Source organism: Cnephaeus nilssonii, assembly GCF_951640355.1.
Source record: "Cnephaeus nilssonii genome assembly, chromosome: 12".
Taxonomy (NCBI): Eukaryota; Metazoa; Chordata; class Mammalia; order Chiroptera; family Vespertilionidae; genus Cnephaeus; species Cnephaeus nilssonii.
The window spans coordinates 32,337,428-32,345,054 of record NC_137083.1 but is presented as its reverse complement, the minus strand read 5'-3'; the positions used below and the strand labels follow the sequence as shown (position 1 = coordinate 32,345,054).

The window sequence follows — 7,627 nt, the reverse complement described above, 5'->3', positions numbered from 1 at the left end:
GAAGGGGAGATATTGTATCACAACTAAATGGGAGATAGTTTAGAATTCAAAGATGTTTGAAATTATGAACTTGAGAAGAATTCATATTGGACACAGGGAATTATACTGTATATTCTCTGAAAACTTTTCAACTTGAGTTAGGATCATCTATAATGTTTAGCATAAGGACAATTGCTAAGCCTTGTTATCTGAAAAACATTGAGAAAACAATCACCGACATTTATTCTTAATTGTCAAATGACTCACCCGTGTAAGTTCTTTTTTTTTTTCAAAGAAAAACTTTCTTTTCGTCTTTTATCATTTCATTTGGGGCAACTTAATTGTGTTAAATAGTGAAACTTTTTTTTTCTAGAAACCGTGGTTTTAGAGGTGTATGAACAAGATCACATTAATTCCAGTGAAAAAAATGCCAAACATGAAATTTGATACTCCCATAGATGAAGTAAATACATTTATCTATGTCTCTCACATCCTAACTCCTTCCTGTCAGCACTTACATTTTGAGAATGTACGTATTCACTGTCCTCATGTAAACTGTCTTTGCCCAGCCCTTCTCTTCTCCAAGAATCTTAGAGCTGCCTGCCTGCCTGTATAGTACCTGTGTATCACAGTTCTTTACATCCCAGTTATCTTTTCCCTTTAACATATGACTTGCTTTATTATTATTATGTTTTTAATGTTCAATGATCTCTGAACATTGGTCTCCCGCTCCCCCAAGGGATGCCCCACTTCGGCTGCCTTTCGTGTCTCAGACCTTTGGTGTCTTTGACCTCAATTCTGCAGGTGGTGATCTGTATGGAGTGGTGGTTGTTCAGGGCATCACCGAGACTGAAGTTCTCCCCTTTTTCTAGCAGGCCACAATAGGTGGCCATCTTAGCCTCCAGCTTGACTTTAACGTTCAGCAGGGCTTCCTACTCCTGGGCCTGGTGCTGCCCCTCCTTCTGGGTCTGGGCCAGGTCTGCCTCCAGGTGCAGCAGAATCCTGTTGAGCTCTTCCATCTGCATGGCATAGCCCGTCTCCACCTCCTTCAGGCTGCTCTCCAAGCTGGCCTTCAGATTTCTCTGAGTCCAGTTGATATTCAAGGACTGGACTGGACATCTTAGCACCATGGGTATCATCTCAGCAGCTCCTGTCGCAGCTGGAAAGTGACCACTGTGGTGCTCTCCTCAATCTGCTGTGACTAGTACTTGTGTAGCTCCTCTCAGTTCTTCCAAGCCAGCTTGTGATACTGGGCCCAGATGTCCACCATGATCTTGCTCAGGTCCTGAGATTTGGGGGCATCCAACTCTACAGTCAACCCAGAGTTGGCAATCTGGTTTTATAGACCATTTACTTTCTCCTCATGGTTCTTCTTCATGAAGAGCAGCTCTTTCTTCAGAGCCTTAATCTCTGTCTCCAGTTGCAGCCCAGTGGTATTGGTGTCATCAATGACCTTTCAGATCCATTGATGTCACTCTCCACTGGCACATGATAGTTCCATCTTATACTTGACTCTGACTGGCATTGTCAATTCACAGAACAATGTGGCCATTGTCCACAGAATTTGCAAAGATCTGAGCCCTCAGATCCTTGACGGTCTTGAAATAATGCCCCCAGTCTCTGATCTGGGGTCCCTTCTCCTCCAAGTGTTTCTGAATTTTGCTCTCCAGGCTCTGATTATCAGCCTCCAGGCTTCTCACCTTCTCCAGCTAGGAGGCCAGTGGTCATTCAGGCATTGCACGGTCTCCTTCTCACTCTGGATGTACCCTATGCCCATCAGACCCCCTGTCATCCCCGCAGACAGGCCCCCAGACCCCCAGCTGCCCCTCAAACTGGTGGAGTGGGACATCGACATCCAGGAGTCCCAGCCCCCGGTGCCTGCATAGCCTCTGGCCGGGCTACTAGCATACCGAGGGGTGGCTGGGTGACTGCACAGAGCTCAAGGTCCAGTAGTGTGTGGAGAAGCTGAAGCATGTGCTGAAGCTCATGTTGTTCAAGGAGGAAAGCAAAAAGCCAAGACTCAGGTTCAAGGGCAGCCTGACTTGCCTTATTTTTAATTCAATAAATACTTATTGAGTAAGTATGTATATGGTACCGATATTCAAAGATGACTTAGATACCTAGATGCAGCTCCTATATTCTAGAAGTTTTTGGTGACTAAGAGAGAATGTACAAATACAGGGTGGGCAAAAGTAGATTTACAGTTGTGAGTACACAAAACAGTGTATATTCTTGTATTATTATTGTTTATTAAGGACTGTATTATTTGTATTGTAACTTTAAACCTCCTTTTGCCCACTCCTGTATGGGATAGTAGGAATTTAAAGGAAAATATTAAGATTGGCTAGGTTGTTTCTTGCCAACTATGATTTAATCCATTTATTTTCAGGTATAAAAGACTAGAAAGATTCATACATAGATTTTTCACAATAGATTCATGCACTTTACATTGCCTTCCCTAAGGATCAGTCCTCTAATTTTCTGAATGTGCCATACTATAAAAAGTGGGAAAATGTCTTGGTGATAAAGTAGCCTTTCACTTTAGCCCCTTATTTTATACTAAGTAGGCAAGAGACAAGCATATCTGTATAGGAAGTCAGCAGTGGCTACAAGATAAGCAAAGGAAATGTTTCATATTAGAGATAAATGAATTGATGGAACACTTACTGCAGGCTAGGCTCTATTCTTACTTCACTCATGCAATCCTTACACCATCCCCCTTAAATAGAAACTATGGTAATACATATTTTACAAATGATGAAACAGTTAAGAAGCACACACAGAAAAGTGAACTGAGTCACCCAGTTAGAAATGATTACATGTGGTGGTTTAGCTCAAGAGTCCATGTTCTTAGTCTCTATCTATATGTCTCCCCAGAGAAAGGATGCTACAATACTCTATCTCCTTCGAGGACAACTGTTCAGAGTTGCTACATCTCAGATCGGAGCTTCCAGGTGGCAAGTAATGCTGCAGGGTGGAGGAGAGCAGCCAACGCTATGCAATCACAGGGCTTGGAGCCAGGCTGTTCCTCAGACTTTGTGTGAATCATGACCTTAGTTTCAGATGCTTTAGAAAATGCATGTAAGTTATTCTATATGAAATGCACAATTTGCTTCTTTGAAATGAGGATGGTGTTCAAATTCCCCTCTGTGGGTAGAAAGTACCAAGAACTGCATTCATAAACTTCTGTCTTTTGAAAAGCACATGTCTTTTATTGGCGTCTTTTCAGTGTGTACATATGGTGTGCATCACATTGAAAGATAAATACATACCACAATGGTGGAAACATGTTAGCAAAATAGTTGCACTGAAAGTGTGTTCTGCCTCTTCCCGTCACCTAACCATCAGAAATAGCTGGCATGATAACAATATCAGAACAGCTGTGCTATTTTAAAGTGTTTTGATTTCTAAACAACCTCCTACTATACGTTCTCTTTTTAGACTTGATGTTTTTATTCACTTGTGCACATGAATTATGACTTGAACATGAAATAGAGCAGGAGAAAATATGAAAGAAATATGCTAGAGTAGATGTATTTCCAGACCCAATAGTCATGGATGCAACTAATTTGCCAACTGCATTCAGTTTATATATTAAAAAAAAAAAAAAAAGTACTATTAGGAAGCTAGAGTTGAAAAAGTCCAGATTGGTTAGTGACAGTTTCCTGATGTTTTTTTTTTTTTTTCTTTCCTTTTTTTATTTTTTTTGTTTTTGACATAATTTAATTCTGAGTCAAGAAAATGTTTTTTTCTCTATCATGTAGCTTGACAATATTAATTGAATACTTCCCCTCAGCATTTGAAGCATTAACAAAGAAGCCAAAATTTTATGATGTTTCCAGAGGTCAAAGGTTAATTAGCAGTGAGTAGTTTTCAGTGGAGGTAAGGTTGTTCTGTGTAAAAAGCCTTAATACATATCCTGTCACTCAGTTTAATGCTCACTTTGCTGGGTGAGAAGCAAAGATGGATTCACTAGAGGGTGAACACAGTGTCATGATAACTGAGGTCAAATTAGTTTGCTCAAGCATTTGCTTTGAATTTCAGTTATTCCGCTGTGTTTACTAATAAACTGTGCAAGCGTATAAACAAGCAGCCTTAGCGACACAATGGCTAGACTTTCTGTTTCCAAAATATTGGCCCAGATTGCAATGTCCATTCACAAAAATACACTTCCATTACTTAAGCCAAGGATTGCTAAGCAAAAGATATGCTGTTGTTCTAAGTTTGTGATATTTCTATTGCACAGTATAAACATTTAAAGGCTACACATTCAAGGTATATGTAATAATACCACAGTATAAAAATGGAGTGAGTCAAATTTACTATGAATAGATACTTGTAACTGCTACAGAAAGTTTTTAAAAGTAAACAGTAAACAGCGCCCTCCCCGTCCCCCCGCCCCCCCCCCCCCCCCCGAAAAAGAAGGTAAAGATCCTGAGATACTGTGTGTGTTTTGAGGCTTTTAAGGGAGGATCTGCTAAATGATCATGACCAAATGGCTCTACCATTGCAGGTAGTTCCAAACCAGCTCTGCTTCACAGCCCAAATTTCCCAAATAGTTTCTAATATTGTTTTTTTAAAAAATTTTAATCAGTCACATCAGATCAATCAGATCTGCCAAATTAAGTATTCTACTGGTAAAAATAATTGAAACTAAACATGCTATAAGCAGTTTAATGAGTTAAACTGTTAATGTTTAATGAATTTTAAACATTATATATATATATATATATATATATATATATATATATATATATTCAAGTAGTGGTTTTAAAAACAAATTTAACTTTAGTTTTCTACTCAAGATAATCTTTTTTTTTAAATCCTCACCTGAGTATATATTTCTTGATTTTAGAGAAATAGGAGGGGAGAGAGATAAGAAATATAGATCAGTTGCCTCCCTTATGCCCGTGACTGGAGATTGAAATTTTAACCTTTTGGTGACACTCCAACCAACTGAGCCACCCAGCCAGGGCAAAATAACCTTTTTTTAAAAAACATTGCTCAAAGTAATTAATAATTCAGTCATTGACTCAGAAGTTCAATGGAAGATACTGTTAAAAGAAATGCTAAAATCCCTATTAAGTTTGTACAGAAGGAAAGAAAAGTTTGAAAGATTAAGACCTTTGACAAAATAAATTTATTCATGAGAACTAGAATAAATTGTTCAGAAACATTAAAAAATACCATTTTTACAGGAATATTTTTCTAGCACAATAATGTGGATTTTTTGTTTATGCTCAGTATTATGTACAATTTCCTGGATTCTGTGTTTTGATTCAAACATAAATATTTCTTTGGGGTGTGGTTCAAATTTTGGCCAAACCTTTGAAGAAGATTCTTGAATCTTCCCCCATATCCTCTTACAGTTGAGGTAAACAATGTTCAGCATCATGACAAAGTCCAACTGCAATGCTTGCTTCTGTCTGCTTCTCTGAGGCTTTCTCCAGCTCCATGACAATGACACACACTACACTTCACATCCTCAGGGTCAGCCCTTAACAGATGAAAGATTTGTTGGATGAAAATCTGGAGGTGTGCTTTCTATGCTTTCTCGGGAGCAAATAGAATGGAATATCCATTGTCCACAGCAGCATCCTCTCATTAACACAGCCTTTACTGGCGTCTCTCCCTTTCCTGCTCACTTATTTCATAAGATCACTTCCCAAGTAAACTATATGTGCGAGTGCCAGTCTCATAGTCCACTTCAGGGATCACAAACTAAAACAACTTGATTACCAATTTCTATAAAGAGATACTTAAAGATTTTCCAATAAACAGAGATTCAGTTTTTGCTTCTGAACAGCAAAAACTCACAAGGCAATATTTTTTTTACAAAGCAATGTTTTAATGAGTTAATGTATATGATTTAAAAATGTGTGATCTATTGCCCTTGCTAGAAATAAAAGTAAAAACAAAGTTGTCCCCAATTTTTGGTTTTGCTGGTTCATGAAACTTAAAAGTTGCTGTGTTGTTCAGGTTCATGAAACGCAAAGGTTGCTGTGTTGTTCAATATTTTATTTTTAAAAAGCCGAAGCAAAAAACTTTGCACATTCTTTTACTATCAACCATAACACTACAGTATTACTCAGCTTTAACAATGGCTTTGGTCTGCGAAATGACTTTGTGAGAGCATAACTAGAAGAACTGTGTGAGTATAGAACTTGTCGAGTAGATCGCGGAACCACACAATAGAAGAGCAGCAGTAGACCTCTGTGAGAACAAACATTTTTCACGCACTCATCATACACAACATGTAACATAGATACATCACACAGATGGGAAAATTGAGGCCTGAGAGTAGTAATAAATTTCCTTTGATCACACATAGGAGACTTGGAGGGCTAGTCCTGATTTTCTGTTTTTCTACTCAGTACTGCTTTTTCCACAAAAGTCAGTCTCCTCAGACAGTGAGAGATCAATGTGCAGACACTGAGGAAAGTAACAGAAAAAGGCCTAGAGATGGGATATCCACGAGCTATTGACACCACAATGCTGTGTGACTACTAAAACGCTCAGTGACATACAACAATAAACATTGATTTTTGTTGTAAATCTTTGGGTCAGCTACTTATGCTGGGCTCAGCTGGCCAGTGTTTCACATCTGGTGGGTACCTCATGCATCTGGATCAGCTAGGCAGTTCTATTTCTGGGGATGGTTGGTTGTTGGTTGAGGAATTTCAGCTTTTCTCCATCTGGTACCTCATCCTCTAAAAAGGTAGCTTGTGCTTGGTCACATAGACTTGGCAAAAACCCAGGAGCGAGCAGAGACAGACAGATCTCTTGAGGCTTAGGCTTATAACTGCCACCGTGCCACTTCCGCCACATTCTATTGAACAAAGTAGGGCACAAGACCAACCCAGGGCCAGGCAATGGGGAGTAGACTACGCTTCATGATAAAAAGGCTGCAAAGTCCTATTGCTAAGGGATACATACACAGAGGGTTGAAGAATCAGGGCTACGCATGTAATCAATCTCAGGAGACACTTTGATTAGGTACTACATTTAACAACATTCCCATCCTCTGTTCTAAGATATTTCTCTCAACTAATTGATACATTGACATTTAGTTGCTGTCCAAGTGATATAAGAAAACTTCAGTATTCAAAAGGAAAAAAAAAGCCAAAACAAAAATCTCTTAAATGTTAATGAATTCAGTTGAATTGCAAAAATGTAAGGATCACTCTTTTTCTTACCATAGTAGTCTTAGAGTAGGTATTTCTTTGCCAATTTCTTAAGCCAGGATTAGAAAGATACACTATTTTTGTTGATTATTAAGCACCAATGCTACTAACTAAATTCAATCGTGTGAGCAAAACCATTTAGGTACTCGTTAAGAAACCCTATTATAACCCGATTATAGCACAACATATCAAAGATGTTGAAATGTATTGGATTAACATTTTAAAATTTTATTCATATTTTGTATATGGATAAGAATAACAACCACAAAAACACTAAATCAGTTTTTTCAGTCTTTCTAATGACAAAATCAAGTAGATTGTAGTTGAAAAGATTTGTATAGTAGAAATTATGAGACTAGCTAATGTATGGGGTGAAATTTCTACCATCTTTCTAAATTTTTATTCATTTATAAGAAGCCAATCTGATAGTCTGTTTATAAAACCATTTATTTGTTGTTATTGTT

General features: G+C 38.2%; 1 pseudogene across 1 annotated transcript; it reads right to left on the bottom strand.

Moving 5' to 3' along the window:
• Window positions 1-680: 680 nt before the first annotated feature.
• Window positions 681-1,967, bottom strand: LOC307107850 (keratin, type I cytoskeletal 18-like; annotated as a pseudogene). The gene has a single exon. The product of its transcript is annotated as a keratin, type I cytoskeletal 18-like (transcript).
• Window positions 1,968-7,627: the final 5,660 nt, after the last annotated feature.